Genomic DNA, 18,770 nt, shown 5'->3' with positions numbered 1-18,770 from the left:
GTAATGGGGGGCTTTGGGGAGAATAAGAAGAAGAAAAAAATCAGATTGGCAAAAAAAAAAAAAAAAAAAATCAGGTAACTATAGAAATTAAATCTTAAAAAGGTCTGCCTTATCAACCTTCCACCACCTCATTTCTCCAATTTAGAGTTTTCCTTGCAGGTAGCGTGAGAGTTTTCTGGTTTGGAGCACTTCTGTTACTTTGTTTCCAAGAGGAGCAAAATCTAAGCAGTAAGCTATGGCATGTTTAAATTGTGTTCCTTTCCTGATTCTGTTTACTAGGAAATTCACTGTTTTGTTTTTGGTTTTGTTTTCCCTATGCCATGTTTATAGGAGCAATAGGGTTAAAAAAAAGTCTGTGCAGTAACTGAGACTAAAGGCTGATTCATCAATTTAAAGCCCAGTTATACTAAAATTTTAGCTTTGTTAATCATCCTTATAATGTCCTAATATTGGAAAATATGGTATAAGGCTATGGAAGATGTTAATGAGTCAATTTTCTCTACCAAATCAGTGCCTGTTTTCTGGTCTTTCTTTGGCAGGCTTTAACTTTGGGAAAGTATATGAGGCCATCAGGATTTGCAATATTTTAATCTTTATACCTTAGGCTTGGTGGCTTACTGTAAAAGCAAGTAATATAATGTAGGCTATGTAAGTGAATCCAGATATCTTCCAAAGATATATAAAATAAATTTGTTTGCTTGATATTAACAGTTAATTGACTTAGGCATTTATTTAAAGTATTAACACATTAAAGCCAGTTATCAGGTACCCATCTGAGTACAGAATTATCAGGAAAGAGCCTAAAGTTTAGTAGGAAATATCAGGTTAAGTGTAAGGTGATCTTTTCCCATCATGGTTAATAGGACTTTTTTCATAATATGTATAACTAAATGGAGATTCTAGCTTTGCAGCCCTAAGATGCTATATTTACGGCATGTAAGTTCCTAACATTATACTTCTATGCAAAACTCATGAAACAAATACACTTTCTTTCCTCCTAGTACCCATCTACCTACTCCCTTCCCCCCCAAAAATATTTAGTATAGCTCTTGAAATTCTGTCAGAAACTTGATTTATTTATTTTTTTACTGATGGTGAGCTTTTCCTGATAATATTCATTTAGACTTAGACGTATTAGTATTTTGGGATCAATGACTTAATACTAAATAGTCTCTAGGACTTGCCCCCTACATGCTTAAAGAGAATGGTGCTACTGTGCATATTAATATTTTAAAGCACACTTGTTAGAATTTTGCATGATACTTTTCTGCTTTCCTTAATCTGGAAGAGGGATTTTTATTCTTATAGCTTTTATGGATTTTTATGGCTTTTCATTCTCCTCTCCTCTAGTTTGATAGTTTCAGAAGACAGGGCTCATAAGCTTTCCATGAATAAATATGTTCTTAGTCATGTGGTGTAAATAGATCACTTACAAAGCTTGTGAAACCCGAGCTCTCCTTTTGAACCTTTCAGTACCCATGAGCTCAGGATCCATACATGTAAAATTTTATTCTTGTGTCGTGACTTCAGCTTGTAAGACAAATGAGCTATGAATCTAAATGAATGCTGTACTCTATACCAAGTTTCTACAAAAATAAAATTGTATTTTTCTCTTTTTCCTACAGTTCTGGAATTCCGTCTGACTTAGTGCTCTTGCCAATATTTGTTCTTGTTGTTAGAGTTCTTTTCCAGTAAGATTTGCTTCTTAAGATCAGTGTTACAGTAGACTGAATGACCAAGAAATTCCCTTTTAATTTCCTAACAGAGCTAGAGTTGCAAGTCACCTTAAATTCTACTAATCCCAAATCTCATCAATAGGGTTCACTCTGAGAAATTTTCATTAGCCTAGTGCTTTGGAGCTCACCCAATACACCCTTATTTAAAGTTATTATTTATAGAACCAGTTGAATCTCTGAGCCTATTATAATCTTTTCTAAGTTCCACCCCCCCCCCCCAATTTTTAGTTTTGGGATATGTTCCTATATAAGAAATTGAAGAATGTGCAATTTCTTTCTTGTATATCTTCAGGAGGGAAGACCTTTCATCTTTTTTTTTTTTTTTTTTTGGTCTAGTTTTGTACTACTCAAAAGTTTGAGGACGAGAGAGAATACATCAATATTCATTAAGCCCCTGTGTTTAGGCACTATAGTGCTAGCTATGTTATCTATTTCAATCCTCATGTGAATGTGATGAGATGGATGATATTACCCCTATTTTACAGATAAGGAACTGGAAACTTAGAGAAGTTAAACTTTTTCCCAAGTTTTCACATCTCTTAAGTTGTAGAGTCTAGTTTTAAAATCAGCTCTCTCAGACTTCAGAATCCTTCCTCTACTACACCAGGTTATCTTTCAAGTAGTATTTGGAGGCCTTTTGTGTGTGTCCTACCACTATACTTGACCTCACACTATAGCTTTTCTCCGTTTGATTTCTATAGCGTTTTTGACATCTAACAAATGTTATTTCTTCATCTCCTCTCCCCGCCCTTTACTGCTTGTAAAATATCTTGTTCTGACTGAACTGAGCCAAATGTGTATGTTTAGAAAATGTAAGTATCTCTATTCTGGGTCTACCTAGTCAATAATTCCACTATGTAGCTTTAAATGCTTATTCACTAATAATCACCTACCTCATAAACATAAGTCTTTAAAGGATCTAAGATGACCTCATGGCTCCATGTTCCATTGTTCTATAAAATAAGTGGGACAGTATGAGTCCAATACAGCTGGTTTAAGTGGTGACTCATACCTTAGTAATTGTTTTAGAAGTTGTTTAGGAATACAGATCTCATCCTACTGTATGTCAGGATTTATGGTGTAAACATACATTGGCAGTCCTTTTATTCCAAAAATTTATTTTTCCTGGTTAAGCTTGGTAATTAATTTTGTCAATTAAAAAAAAAAATGTCCCTTAAGGCTTCAAAACCAGTCTCTGTCAGATTACACTTCAGTAAATATTTTTACATTTGTATGCATGCTTCTAGATAGTTTGGTGATTGTGAAGACGTGGTGAGGATATCAGAATTAACAGTTGGACCTTGACATCCTCTGTCTGCTTCAGACAGGAGAGAGGCGGCTTTGGATAGGAGTGAGCAATTAAGAAGAAACAGATTTATCAGAAGCAAATGAAAACAAAAAGCAAACAAACATGAATACTATTGTGTGTGTGTGTATATATATATATATATGTATAAAATCTCCCTGAATATTCTCTAGTGGAAAGAATAGAAGTTTTTCATAGTTAAGGTTCATGTAAATTTCACGCTCAGACTTGTAAAAATATGCAAGTGCTTGCTCACATGGAGCACTAAGACCATGACAAACAGGAATGTCGAACTATTTCTCGAAGAATGAACATATTTAATTATGTTTTGAACCTCAGACATCATCACTTTAACTTTATTCACATTTTCTTGGGATATCTAATAGCATAAGAAGTTTAATTCTAAAGATTTAAAAAAAAGAAAAAAAACCTGAGAGCAAGCCAAAAGAGAAATACAGAGAGAAAACTGTTTAAAACGAGATGGTTCCTACAGTGTTAACTATGGAGTGTGTAGCGTGACTCTGTAATGGAATATCATGGCAGGGGGTATAATACTGTAAATAAGATGAATATGCCACTTGTGGATTAATGGGCAACCTAAAGAGTGGCTGTATTTAATCTTTGTGTGAGGTTCATTTTCAGTTTGTGTATTTTCTCTTATTGTGATTGGAGTACTTTACAAACCTGACAGTTTAATTAGGGAACTTTAAAAAAAATATATCAGTTTCCTTGAACTTTGCTTTATTTTTATTTATTTATTTTTGTAGGATTAATATAGTGTCATCTTAGACTCTAAAATTGATAGGTTGAAGGAGTTTTCTTTAACTTTTTCTCTGGGTAATACTTAAAGAGAAGAGGTGGGTTCTGAAATTAAGTCTAAGAAATACAGCTATCTTTTATATTTTGTTATGAACAGTACGGAGTACATATAGATACCACATGTATCAAGATTACAGTAGGTTCCACTTGCAGTGATACAGTTTTGTGGATATGGGATGCTTTTCAAAAGTTTGGATACTAAGTAATGTAAATTTGAGTACATCTAGCCTGGGTCATTATAGGAGCCACCCTCTCAACATTATAACATGAGAACGTGCAATAAGTGTAAATTCTAAGTGAGAGCTTTATATAACTAATTTTTTTAGTCAGCTGTTTAGGTTGATACTATTATTTAGTGTTCTTGAAACTTCAGATGTTTTAGATTCAGACTGTTATTTACTCCCTGCTTCCCCCCAATTGAAAATGTGTGATAAAAGTTACTTATAAAAGGCAAATTGTATGCAAAAGTAAATTGCCTTCATTGTAGAGTTTGAACAGGACTAATTTTCACTTACAGAAAGTAGATTCTCAAATTATATTTGTTGTGTTATTGACTTCTAAACAAAATTTTTTTAAGTATTAAAATTCAGAGATTGTGTCACTAAATTTTTGTACCATTATTTATTGAATGTTTACAATGTGCCAGACACTTGGCTAAGGGTTTTATATACACTCTGACTTAAATCCTCACAACAGTCTCATTAAGCGTACAACTCCATTTCACTTACAAATAAACTAGAACTCAGAGAGATCAAGCAACTTGCCCAAGATATGTTGCAGAACTGGCACTTGAACCCAGCCATGGCCGTGTGCTTTCAACCACTGTGTTTTATGAATTTTAGTACATAGTGGTTAGGGTAGATGTAGCAAATGGGGTAGATTATCTAAAAAGCTCTCTATTAAATGTTAATAATTTGTTAAAAACTGGCCAGGATTTGGAAAACACTGAGTATGCAGGTTGGTTATAAAAAATCATGATGCAGTAATACATTTTAGGTTTGTGTTCTTCTCTTGCGCTTATAGTATTTTCCTTTTCAGCATTCCATATGAGATGATGAAAATTAAAAATACCTCAATTAGCAACCACAAAAAAGTAAAACCGTTAACTGAACCTTGTAATCTCCTCTTGCTGTCTGTTAGGATTTTCTTTTCAGGCTTTGTGTGTAATAAAACAGTTGCTTAATTAATGCCAGGGTTCTGAAGCCTTTGGATGCCACAAAAGAGAGTGAAGTGGAGAAACCAAGAGGCAACATTAAATAGCTTTTCTGTTGTGTTAATTTAGATCTGTCATTCTTGTTCTAGTTCATGATAGACGACTCCCAACAGATACTAGGTGAATTGAAAGAGAAGCAATAGTGAATCCTGTCTTAGGAAAAACACAACTCATGATTGAAGCTCTCAGTAGGTTTAATGAATAACTGTTTTCAGATAATATTTCACCCCTAGTTTGAGCTGCTGTTGGAATGAAGTGGCCATGTTAATGTGACCAGCGAAGATGATGCAAAACCAAACTACGTAGTGATTTGGCATCTTGGCTTTGTGGTATGTGCAGGAAAGATCCAGGACTGATGTCCATAGTGTACTGTCTTTGGCAGAGAGGTGCTTGAGTGTAACCAGAGCACAAGAGAGGAAGTCATACTGACTTGTATTAATGTCTATTTAGAATACTAAAAAAAAGAAATGGTAAAAATTTCCCTTGGAAATTGCTAAAGTTTCCTCTAAGTATGGACACACTTTTTGAGGGATCCATGTACTAGGAAAAGGTAGATGGGAAATGTTTGTTTCCTATTATAACTCAAAAAAATTTTTTCTTAATTTTAGAATGCAAAATAATGAATGACACATGATAGTCTTTGGTAAAATGAATTTACTTTTAAGGTAACTCTTTACATTCTCTTCTTTTTCGTTCTCTCATTCTCCCTCCTTGATTCAAGAAACTTATTAATTACCTAGTTTTATATTTGTATTAATTTTAACAGGAGTGTTGAAAAGCAATGTTTCTTTCAGAGTGGGGAAGATTTGAAATCCAACAATGAAAAATGAAGCCCTTTTTATTGCTGGCTCAATTCCCAATTGGTTATGTGTATTATAATCATTGAACTTTTAGAGCCTGCTCAAATTCTGTCTGGAGTGCATAGGATTACAACATCGTATCTAAATTATACTTTCTGGTGGTATCCAAACATAAAGTAAACATTGCTGAGTGGAAGCACTGATGACATGATTTCCAATGGTTAAGGTGTCAGTGAAGAAGGGAGTTTAAAATATGGGAAAAGAATACAGGCTTCACTTTGAGTAAGTCTGTATTGTCCAGGGGGTTATTTAATGCTAATAAATACTTGTTTTAGAATGAATGGAACTAGGTTAAGTGTTTACAGCCAAACTTTTCTCTTCTCCTCCATCAAAGGGCAAGGTTCTCCTAACACTGACCTACTTTGTTCTTAAACAGTGCTTGTAGGTACAATGGTTATACAGCCATGAAGAGAAAAATAGATGAAGACCAGAAGAAATTTTTAGTAGGAAGTGCTTGGTAGCATGTTTCTTTGTTGGTGAGACATAATGTTGCCACAAATCATGAATAAATATTCTGAATTCTCTAATATTATAGCAGTTGTAACCATTTTTAAGCCTTTCTAAGTAGATATTTCTCTCCTGGCTTTCTATATTGTGGACTTTACAAAACTGGCTTAGGCAGCCTATTAATTATTCATATCATAGCAACAATTAAAGCAAATTAAAAATAAAAATCGCCATATTGCATTTAACCGTGGGCAGCACCAAACTGTGTCAGCTCTGTAAGGGCCTGTGGTGTTTCCTTAGTTAAAAGTGCTAGAGGGAGCTCTAACCTTGTTCAGAGAAGTGGCATGTGAGAACAATTGTCTGTATGTGGCCATAGGGTCTCAAGTGAAGATAGAAGCTAAGGCTGTTACATGGCAAAAATTTAAATCTTTTTTATTGGGACTCCCTGTTTCCTTTATTTCAGAAAATAGGGATTAAGACTGTCTGTCTGTAACCAAACAGGACTTTATTCACCCTTATCTCTCTTTCTATGAATATAATCATCTCCTCCTCATACAGTATTCAGGATACCCTGAATTTGGCTCAGTGAATTTTCACAAAATGAGCACACTTGTATAACCACCACCAAGATTTTTTAGAAAAAGAAAGAAAGAAAGAAAAAGGACATTATCACAAGCCCATTCCTGTCCTCCTTGTCACTCCCTTCCCAAGGGTGACCATCATCCTCTCTTCTAGCATCATACATAAGTTTTGCCTGTTTTTGAACCTCGTACAAATGGAATCCTACAGTACATATTCTTTACTGTCTGACTTATTTCACTCAACAGAATGATTTTGAGAGTCGTATTGTTACGTATGACTTGTCAGTCAGTCATTTGAGTTGTAATTTGTTGATTCTCATTTATGTGTAGTATTTCATTATATAAATACACCAAACTTATTTATCCATTTTACTTAGGTGACCATTTGAATTGCTTTCAGATTTTGATAACTACAAAAAAAATTTTGTAAATATCTCTTGGTGTCTGTGTACAATGAATACATGTATTCTATTGGGTATATAGCTAGGAGGGGAATTGGAATTTCCAAACTAGTGGTACCGATTTTTCTTGCCAGCAGTGAATGAGAGTTCCATTGTTCCTTTTCCTCACTAACCAGCACTTGTTGTCTGGCTTTTTCATTGTAGCCTTCTGGTGGTGAGTAGCAGTATTACATTGTGGGGTTTGTTTTTTTTTTTAATGTGGTAAAAATATATATATGACAAAATTTACCATCTTAACCTGTTTTAAGTGTACAGTTCAGTAATGTTAAGTATATTCACTTTGTTTTCACGTGTGTTTTAATTTAAATTTCCTTTAACACTTAAAATTGAGCATCTTTTTATAAGTTGATTGACCGTTAAGTGTGAAATGCCTGTTCAACTCTTTTGCCCATTTTTCTATTGGGTTTTATGTATTTTTCTTAATGATTTATAGGACTTCTTTATAAATTCTGGTTACAAGTCCTTTGTCTGATATGTGTGTTGCAGATATTTTTTCCCACTCTGTGATTTGCCTTTGCACTTTTTTAATGATGTCTGTTGATGAACAGAGGTTCTTGATTTTAACATAGTCCAATTTATCAATTTTTGTCTTTGTGTACCGTCATGCACCACGTAATGACATTTTGGTCAACAATGGGCCGCATATGCAACGGTGGTCCCGTAAGATGAGTGCCATCTAGCCCAGGTGTGTGGTAGGCTATACCATCTAGGTTTGTGTGAGTACATTCTATGATGTTAGCACAATGACAAAAATCGCCTAACGACGCATTTCCCAGAACGCATCCTCGTCGTTAAGTAGTGCATGACTGTAGTTAGTATTTTTACATTCTCCTTGAGAAATCTGTGCCTACCCAGTGTTATGAAGATATTCTCTTATGTTCTAAAAAAATTTTTTTTGCCTTTCATGTTTAGATCTGCAATCCATTTGCTTTTTGCGTGTAGTATAAGGTAGAGGTGAGAGTTTTGTGAGGTTTTTTGATGTGATATTCAGTTGATCCAGCACCATTTATTAAAATGTGTATTTCCCACTGTACTGCATTGTTTCCTTTGTCATAGATTACATGATCATATATGTATAGGTCTTTGTCAGATCTCGAACTCTGATGGTAAGCCCTCCAGCTTCATCATTATTCTTCAAGATTACCATGGTTATTCTTGGCCATCTGCATTTTCATATAAATTTTAGAATCAACTTGTCAATATTTACCATCTCTGTAACCTTCACATTGGCTAGTATAGCGTTTGTATGTAGAAAGTCCTCAATGTGTTTGTTTAAATGAGATAACTCCAGTACACACAAAAATTCCCTAAGTTATTGTTTCCTCTGATTTTGTCCGGAGCCTTTGAGCCTTGCTCTACTGGGCTGCTCTTACAATCTAATCACATTTTAAATTTTCTTTCTTTCTTCACAGTTCTATTCCAGATCATATCAGTTAATGGTGGACAGACAAGTTAGCATATTTTTAAATATTCAAATTCATAATTCCCCTTCATAGGGAATTTGGTATGGAGTTTCAGTTAAAACTTTAGTTTCAAAGTTTGATGGGCAGGTCCTGATATAGCCTGAATTGGTGACATGATTTCTGTGTACTAGCAAACAATAGTAGCTACCTTTATTGAGCATTTATGTGCCAGACCCCATACAGTAGAGCCTTGCCCAAGATCACATAGCTACAGATTATACATAATCTTCTGTTACTTCTTTTAACAACCCTGTGAAATAGGCGGTAGTATTCCCCACCTTTACAGGTGAAAAAAATAAAGCTTAAAGAAGGTAACTAACTTGCTTAAGCCTACAAAGTTTGTGCATTGCAGACCCAGGCCTTGAACCTAGGTTTGTCTGACACTATGTAGTACTACCTTTAAACTAATAATTCATTTTACTCACTCCATAAGTAATGTCCAGCCTCCTTGCTGTTATGCCTAAGAATATATCCTCCAAGATGTCTTTATTCTGTCTTCTTCTCAACCCCACCCCACATTGTCACTGCTACTCTCTTAGTCCTTGTCCATTCTGATGTCAGCCCACTCTTCCAGCTTTACTTACTTACACTATAGACCCATTAAATTGCTCATTGTGAAAAAATACTATCACCATGGGGCCGGCCCAGTGGCGTAGCAGTTAAGTTCGTACCTTCCGCTTCAGTGGTCCAGGGTTCCTGGTTCAGATCCCGGGTACAGACTTGTCAAGCCATGCTGTAGCAGGCGTCCTACATATAAAGTGGAAGGTGGGCACGAATGTTAGCTCAGGGCCAGTCTTCCTGAGCAAAAAGAGGAGGATTGGTGGTGGATGTTAGCTCAGGGCTGATCTTCCTCAAAAAAAAAAAAAAAATCACCATGGAAGATGATGCCACAAATTCTGTTTGTAACTTCTAATGAAACTTAATCTTTCAAATGGAAATTGAGGCCCAGTTCTTTTCCATATTCATTTATTTATTGCAGTAGCTAATATGCTACCTTGACCTTGAGGACACTTGATGGTCTTTGGAATCTGAAAGAAAAAGTTCTCTTAGGGGCCAGGCCTGTGGCATAGTAGTTAAGTTCACATGCTCTGCTTCAGTGGCCTGGGGTTTGCGGGTTCAGATCCCAGGCGCAGACCTGCACAACACTCATCAAGCCATGTTGTGGTGGCATCCCATATACAAAATAGAGGAAGACTGGCACAGATGTTAGCTCAGGGCCAATCTTCCTCACCAAAAAAGAAAGGTCTCTAAGATACCTCAAGCTATGGGCTATAATGCTGAAAATTAAGCTGGCAGAGAACAGCAGCCAGATGATCATGACCACTGTAACACTGATAAAGCATTAAGAATATCCCAGTAGGTTTTTCCTATTTGCAGCCTCTTCTTGTAGCCATACTACTTTGATTTGGCCCTAAATAAGACAAGTTGGCATATTAAATTGATAGAATTTTTTGCCTGCATGTGAAGTAAAGGGATTTTTAATAGAGAGATACATTCATTTATTGACAATTTTCTAGAAAATTTTTCCTTAAATACTGGGAACTATGGAGAGATGGTTGGGGAAACAAGAGTAAATATGAAAGAAATGAGATGTGTGAAAGAAATGAGACACAGAAAACTTAAAAAAGACATTATTAGGTCTTCAGATCCTAGTGTCAGCCCTGAGAAAGGCTAACACTTATAAAGTTTTAAATTATTAATTATGGAATATTTTAGCATGTAGCAAAGTCAGAGAATAATAATGTTACCTGTGTATCTGTCACTCAGAATGATAGCATTTCTTTGCATTAAAGACTCAATTGTTGCAGAAAAGTTTGACTTATTCTTGGGATTTTGGCATATATTCCTTGCTCAAATAATATTATGAAAAATATTTCTCTTTTTATTTGAGGTGTATGCTTAAACTCTAATATGTTAGTTTTTAGTAAAAAAGTGTGAAAATGAGTCTCTATTTTTAAACTTATTGCTCAGCTCTATTTTAATTTACTGTGGAACTGAATCACAGACTCAAAATATAAAAGGCAGACTGAGCCTCAGAGTATCGTCCACCCACTCATTTTACAGATGAGACCCCATACAGTAGAGCCTTGCCCAAGATCACATAGCTAATTAGTGATAGGACTGGGCTATCATGCTGCTTCTTTTTTCCTGTGGGACTGTTTACATGTGTGTCATCTATGAGAGAAATTTCATAATGGTTTGTTTCCAAAGCATCAAATTTCAGTATGTATTCCTTAAACAGAAAATAGAAATAGAGTAACTTCAGAACATTCGACACAGAAAAATTTCATGGGAAAAAGTTCTTAGCTTTGAGTTTTATATTTATAGCGCTCTGTGTGACCTTAAAGCCACACTCAAGTGAAGTAAAAAGGTTGGGTAGTAAACCAGGAAATGTTGTTATAGAAACCATTTCATACTTTTAAAAAAGCCAAGTTCTGGGTCAGCCCCAGTGTCCTACTGGTTAAGTTCAGTGTGCTCCGCTTTGGTGGCCTGAGTACAGTTCCCGGGCATGGACCTACACAGCTCTATTAGTGGCCATGCTGTGCTGGCAGCCCACATACTGAAAGATAGAGGAAGATTGGTACAGGTGTTAGCTCAGGGCGAATCTTCCTCAGCAAAAACAAAACAAAACAAAGCCAAGTTCTGCAAAAAAAGGATACTTCCTATTTCTAAATCAAGTGCATAAACGTTATGGAAGTAACTGTCTTCCTGATTTGCATTTTCTTATCCTTCACTCTCAACAAATACACAGACAAAATCCCTGGTAGGAGTTTGTCCCATTCTGAAAAAGAAAATTTTTTGTGACCCTCAAGACTCAGTCTCTCCTCAGAAACACCAGAAATCTGCCATCTCTGGCCCATGAAACCCCATAAAAATAGTGCCCATGTGGGAGAAATGTAAATAACCTTCAGACAAAACTGCAAGGTAGTAGTTTTCCTGCCAATATTTGAGAAAAAGGAGGGTGGGTACTGATGACAGCTGAAATTTTAGTCTAGTTTTGCCCTAGCTCTGTCTTTGCTGATTGCTAAAGCGAAGTACAAAGTCTAAAGGAAGCAAAATGTACTCTGTACAGTACATCTTAGCTTTTTGGTAGAAACCAGTAAAGTGGATTTTCAAAATTGGACTAATGCATTGAGAGTCCTGTTACCATTCTAATAATTTCCTTACTGTTCTTTCCTCACTGAATTTGAGTGTTACGGGAATATGTTTTGGCAATTGCTCTGCAAGATTGAAAATGAAAAAAAATCGGTGTTCAAATGTCTTTTATTCCATAATGTAGAACGTATTTTGAGATCTTCCTTTTGCTCTTTTCTGTCTTCTCCAATTGTTAAATATCAATTATCATTCCTTTTGGAAGTTTAATTTTACTTTGATTCTTAAATTTTTGCATGATAATATTTTACATATTTTATTACATAAAAATGTTGATACTAATCTTAGAAAACAATGGATTGAAGGTTGCCAAGTTAGAGTACTTAAATAGGCAAAACATCAATGTAGTGATAGTAGCATCCTTTTGTTGGTGAGAGAAGGGGACTCCAAATATATTTAACCCACAAAGCAATTTACCACTGCACTCTGAAAAAGCAGCATCCACTCCTTACATTATTTTGGGTTAAAAATTCAGTTTATTTTCAAGCTGCTGTTACATAGATATAAACGGCTTATGTCATAATCTGTGTTCTTTAGAGTTTAAAATCTAGTTTGAAAGTGAAATTATTTCAAAAGCAAAGAAGTTTAATTATAATCAGCAACTATGTACATTACAATCTTCTCTAGCTAAAATGCATAATGAGAGGTAATGCCCTTGCTATGTGCCAGGTACTCTTCTAAATGCCTTTGCATGTATTATCTTACTTTTATCCTAACATTAACCCTTCTAGGTAAGTAGTGTAAGAATCACCATTTTACAGATGAGGAAATTGAGGCACAGAGAGGTTAAGTAACTTAAGCAAGGTCACATATCAAGAAAATGATAGAGCTGGGTAAAATTACTGCCAAATTATGGTGTTATTTTTTACCATATTCTATTACATAAACATAAACGCCTTCAGAAGAATGTTTGAAATGGCTTGAGTGTAGCATGTGTAGTCTTGGTGCTCATGTAAACCACTTTTGGCTAGAGAAAATGTATTTATCTATCTATAGAAAGCAGTCCTGGTCTGCTACATTTAATCTCAGTCGTTGACTTGGAGCTTCGTTGTCATTAAAAAGACAAAGGGCCAGAATTTCGTTTTAGAAGAACTGTACACTTTATGTAACAACTGCATTTTGAAATTTACTCTGAACTCTAGTAACTTATATGAATCTGAGCAAGTTATTTTGATCACCTCTGCTAAAAAAACAGATGCTGCATCTAAACTAAGCTTTTCCTGGATAAATTAAGAAAACAATTACCCAAGTATTCCAGAGAGAAATGTCTTTAGTCCCTTGATGCTCCAAGGGTTATTAAAGTTTTACCTGCAGATAACCAAGATTTCCAGAAGTTACAAGTCATTTACTTCGTTCACTGCAGCTAAGAGAGGCCTGTGCTGCTGCCTCATAGGATTATTTCTTGCTGCATTTAACATGCATTAACAAGCATTTGGAAAGAGTTGAATTTCTTCTAGAAAGCTGAGTTGGCTTCTTGAGATGCTATCCAAAAAAACCTTGCATTTTCCTAATCCAGGTTGTACAGATAGCTTCTCAAAGGCTTTCTTCAAGAGCAAGTTTTACCAAGTCATTGGTAAAAATGGACCAAACATGTAAGGATTAGAGCACAAAACGGAGGAGGGTAGTTTTTTCATCTTTATTTAAAACTGACTATAGTATTCCCCCCTTAGCCATAGGAGATATGATCCAAGACCCCCAGTGGATTCCCAAAACTGCGGATACTACTGAGCCCTGTATATACTGTTTTTCCTATACATACATACTTATGATAAAGTTCAATTTATAATTAGGCACAGTAAAAGATTAACAACTATAATAATAATAAAATAGAACAATTATAACAATATACTGTAATAAAAGTTATGTGAATGTTGTCTCTCTCTCTCTCTTCAGCTTTGGGGCCATTAGTAAGTAAAATAAGGATTACTTGAACACAACTGCTACGATACCTCCACAGTAGATCTGATACCTAGATAACTACTAAGTGACAAATGGGCAGGTAGCACATACAGCATGGATATGCTGGACAAAGAGATGATTCACATGCTGGGCAGGATGGAGTGGAATGGTGTGAGATTTCATCACAATACTCAGAACGTCATGAAATTAAAACTTACAAGTTGTTTATTTTTGGAATTTTCCATTTAGTGTTTTCAGACTGAGGTTGACTAGGGTAGCTGAAACTACAGAAAGTGAAACCATGGATAAGGGGGGACAACTGTATATTTTTCCCATGTATTTTTAAATTGTATTTTAAGTGTCTGTGTTTTCTTCTGGCAGCCAATGCCTCCATCAATCCCTGTAATTTATGGTAGAACCTAACTTTCTAATGCTAAAATAAAGGCAGGGTGTAGGGGGAAGTTGGGGAGAAGACGTCTAGTTTAAACTTTCTCCATCACAGAAATTGTATTTTGGTAATATTAACATTATTTAACATCCAGATGAGCAACCTCTATCTGAGGAAGTTACACAGAAAGAACAACCAGATTCCAGACAATTAAACTTTATTACTCTGCCTAAAACATTAAGTAGTGGTTTAGGAAAATAGTTTTTCATCTCCTCTCGCTCTTGATGTTTATTGTTCGTTGCGTGGGAGAGGACCTGTTTATCCAACAAGCATATTGCTTTTCTTGGAGCACGTGAACTTGGTAATGCTAGGTCCTTTTTGAACTTGGTTACATTTATTCTTTTCCCCCCATCCCTCTCCACCACACCTCTACTACCCACTTATCCTCCCTCCATGTCTCTCCCACATCTCTTCCCTAGCCTCTCATCTCTCTTCCCTTTCCCATCTCTCCCTCCCCTGCTTACCCGTCCCATCTCTTTCCAGTCTCTCACCTACTCCCATCCAGTCCCCACTCTCTCCTTTCCCCCACCCCCAGCCACTTCCATCATTCCTCTGCCTTTTCTTATCCTTCCTCTCCCCTTTCTCCCTGCTTCTCTTCCCTTTCTTTCTCCTCCCCGACTCCTCCCTCCCTCCCTCTTCTCCCTACCTTTCTCCTTCCTCCTCCTCGTCTTTCTCTTCTCTGCCCTCCTTTCCACAGGAACAATCGCCTGTAACTCTGTATCCTCCAGGATCAGGATCAGGATCAGACCTTGACTTCTCTAAGGAGTTCAGCAAAGGAGATAAATTTTGCCTGCTCTTTTTGTGTGTGTGTTACTAGCACCTGAGCTAACATCTGTCGCCAATCTTCTTCTTCTTCTTTTTTCTTCTTCTCCCCAAAGCCACCCAGTACATAGTTGTATATTCTAGTTGCAGGTCCTTCTGGTTGTGCTATGTGGGACACCGCCTCAGCACAGTCTGATGAGCAGTGCCATGTCCGAGCCCAGGATTCGAACGGGCAAAACCCTGGGCTGCTGAAGCAGAGCACACGAACTTAACCTTAAACTCAACCACGGCGCTGACCCCTGCCTGCTCTGATTAATTTGATGTTATAGACAAAGAATCCTCTAGATGACACAGAAACATCGTCACCCGCATACATCAAAGAATTAACTAATAATCTTTTTAAAGATCAGAAAGTTATAAACCCACCAAAATGTGAACATTCTTTATTTGTTGATGGTGGAAATTATGGGCAATTTTTATATTCTTTATGCTTCTGTATTTTTCATATTGTCGAAAGTGTGTCTGTTATAAATGCTGTTTTTAGAAAAATCAATTGATCTTTCTCTATTTGCCTCCAATAGATCTGTATTTAACAAAAGTAAAAACAAAACAAAATGAGGAATCAGATTTGCTCCTCTAGCGAATATGAATTTGGTTTGCCATTTTGATGTTCAGTTTCCGAATCCTTTCAACTTTCAAAATGGTGGCCCCTGGGACTGCAGCATGAAGCCCTCAGCTGTTGGCACAATTATAGCGCAAAATGGATGTTAAATACAGTTAAATATAAGTTAGGCTTAAGCACTGCCCTACAAGACCTTTTTTGCCTTTCTCTACCCTCCCCAAAATTTAGTTCATATTTTGCTTTTTGTAATATTTCTATACTATGAGGGAGGTGAGTGTGACAGACTTGGCAATTTATATACAGATTTGTTTTCAGCCCTGTTATCAGTCTTGAGGGTTGGTGGGCTGGCATTAGTGAGCAGCCATTCTGTTACTGTTATACCTCACTTCTATACCTTGTCTGTTGTCCTTGGTACTGTTGGTTATAAAAGGCATAAAATTCATGCTGTACTAGGTTACATGTTAAAATTCCAAGTTCAGATTGAAGTTTGACCAAAAGAAAAAGTTTCAGACTATTTCCTTCTCAGTTGGCTAGCCTAGGTGTGGAAGGTGAATATAAGACTAGAGGAACTGTTCTAGACAAAGTTATGCATTTCCTAGCTATAATGTACTAGTTTCAGAAAGGGTTAAATGGTGTGGTTAGTGAATGGTTTTCTAGCTGCAGGGGTTTTTTAAAAGAGATCTAGGAATTCTACAGGTAATTGAATTCTTCAGGCATGGACTTATGGTCATTGAAAAAGTTTGAGCAAAATTCTCTTGCTTTGCTCCTAGATATAGTTCATATAGTATCTTGGAAATTCAGAATTCTTTTTTGTTTTTAAAGATTTTATGTCTATTTATGCTGGTTGGGCATTTTATTTGATAAACATGACATTTTAAAAGACTTTACACAATATGTTTGTTCCTTTGCTTTGCCCTTTTTTTCCCTCACATTTTTTTCCTTCTTCCCACACTTCCCCAGGTCTGCATCACTGATGCTTTTTCCCATTTTTTCCCATGTTGTGAGCAAAGTTTTAACAGTACGTAGAAAGTTAACTGCCTGGAGTCTTTTAAATATAAGTAACACGCAACCAGTAATAAGCTGTCGGTTGTTTTTTTGCTGCCTGCGAAGAAACATAAACACAGCGCTCATTTCTGGCAGGTTTTTACTGTCAGAGTTTCTCCTATTATATTTATCTTACAATTTGCCAGGGGGTGAAGTTATTAAGTTTTAGCAGCAGCCATCGATCAAGTTCACAAGTTAACACGATAAAGGCTCTGTGCCGCTCCGATCCGGGGAAATGATGATCCTCACTCGGTAATTAACTAAATGAGAAAGTTAAATCTTACTTGAGAGCTGGGAGAGATGAAAGAGAGGTGTTTGTCAGTTTCTCAGTGGAAATTAGAAGCAGTTTTCTGCAATTCCCTAAGCTGCTGCTCTGTCATATTTTACATAAGCACTGGGAAAACGTCTTGTAATTAGTGCTGTCATGGAGGATTTTTTTTTTGCTGAAGGATGTTGGAATAATTCATTAGATTATCAAGAAAGGCTTGTGTCCTGAAATGATTAGCACAGTGAAATTTAAACCATTAACGATAACAAGTTTAGAGCTTGCTGCAGTGCAGAGGCACCCGGGGTATGTCTGTGCCTATTTCAATCATTTCTTATAATTAAACATTATGTCCTTTTTTTTCCCCCCATCACTAAGACCCATCCAAAAATCCTTTTAAGGTGGCACTGTCTACATCAGTGGATTTACCAGCCTTGGAGGTGTGTATAGTTAGTAGCTATAATAATGCAGCAGTAAATTAAACTGCTGTGAGTTTCTTGGTTTGGAACAAAAGAACCTATGGCCCTGGAAGCTATAAAGTTGCATGAGGGAACTCACTACAGAGACAAGAGCCCCAGTTTTGAAACCTGAAAATGTCAAGTGATTATCCTATCCCTTTAACTACCTCAAAAATATGGAAATAATCAAAATGGCTTTCTTTTGATTTGGGTGAATTTTTAATATGTCTTTCCCAAAAATTAGTAAGTAGAAAGAAAGATTGGCAAGTGTCCAGTCTTTAAATAACCATACATACTGGGACGTTTGTCAGTTTATTTCCTAGTGAGTTTTATTTAAAAGAATTGAAGTGATTGTAAGCTTTTTCTTGTTGGTTATTAGAAAACAGATTCATAATGTGTACTTTCCTTCTGCTGACAAATCTGCCCCTTCCTGTCTCCCACGTTCACTAATCAGATCTGACATATTTATGAGTTCACCTAATATGTAATCATATTTAGTAGAAGCTGTTAAAATATTAATGCAATAATCCTACTGAGAAGTGTGGTGTTTACTTCTTTTGAAATATACGTCCCATTCTATACGTACAGCCACCATTTTCTTCTCATTTGCACCCTCACCCCACAAAATAATGGACTGCTTTGGTCACTGAAAGTTATAAAGGTTAACTGAAAACTGGAATGTTAAAAGTTATGATCCCACTTTTGACCATTCATTACCTTTTACTCTGGATGTTCAATTTATGGCCAGATTCTTCTCAGTTTCTCTGAAATTCTTTTGTTAAAAGATGCTCAAGTGCCAATGAGCTGTATCCCTTCTGTTCTTTTTTCTTTTCTGCCCTAGCTCTTTGGGAGTTCCAGAGCTGTTCTAGACCTCCTTGCTGTCAGCATCTCCATCCCTAGGAGTGCTTAGTTATATCTCAGTCCGAATCAAAATGTATACAATACCATTTCCTCTTAATTCAACCAAGACAATGTTGACTTTTTTTAAGAGAGATTTTTACCAAGAAATCAAGGAAAAACAATATGAAAAATAACCTTAAAATCAATGTTTTTGGATTCTTATTTAACTAAAGCCTGGCAGCAGCCAATAGAGACTATAGTGTAGACCTCTAAAAAATCCTCCCTTTCGCCCCCAGAACTCTTACGTATTTTACCTTGTTTCTCCTGACCATAGGACCAAGAACCCTGGTTCTATCCCCATCCAGGTTAATGTATCGGATTAAATATTTGAAA

At 36.2% G+C, this 18,770-nt stretch overlaps 1 protein-coding gene across 14 annotated transcripts in view; it reads left to right on the top strand.

Annotated features, from left to right (window-relative positions):
* BTRC (beta-transducin repeat containing E3 ubiquitin protein ligase) overlaps window positions 1-18,770 on the top strand; it is a 166,991-nt gene that overhangs the window by 111,209 nt on the left and 37,012 nt on the right. The window lies entirely within an intron of this gene.

Source organism: Equus caballus, chromosome 1 (assembly GCF_041296265.1).
Source record: "Equus caballus isolate H_3958 breed thoroughbred chromosome 1, TB-T2T, whole genome shotgun sequence".
In the NCBI taxonomy this organism is placed as follows: Eukaryota; Metazoa; Chordata; class Mammalia; order Perissodactyla; family Equidae; genus Equus; species Equus caballus.
Note: the sequence above shows the minus strand (reverse complement) of the source record. Positions and strands in the feature narration are given on the sequence as shown.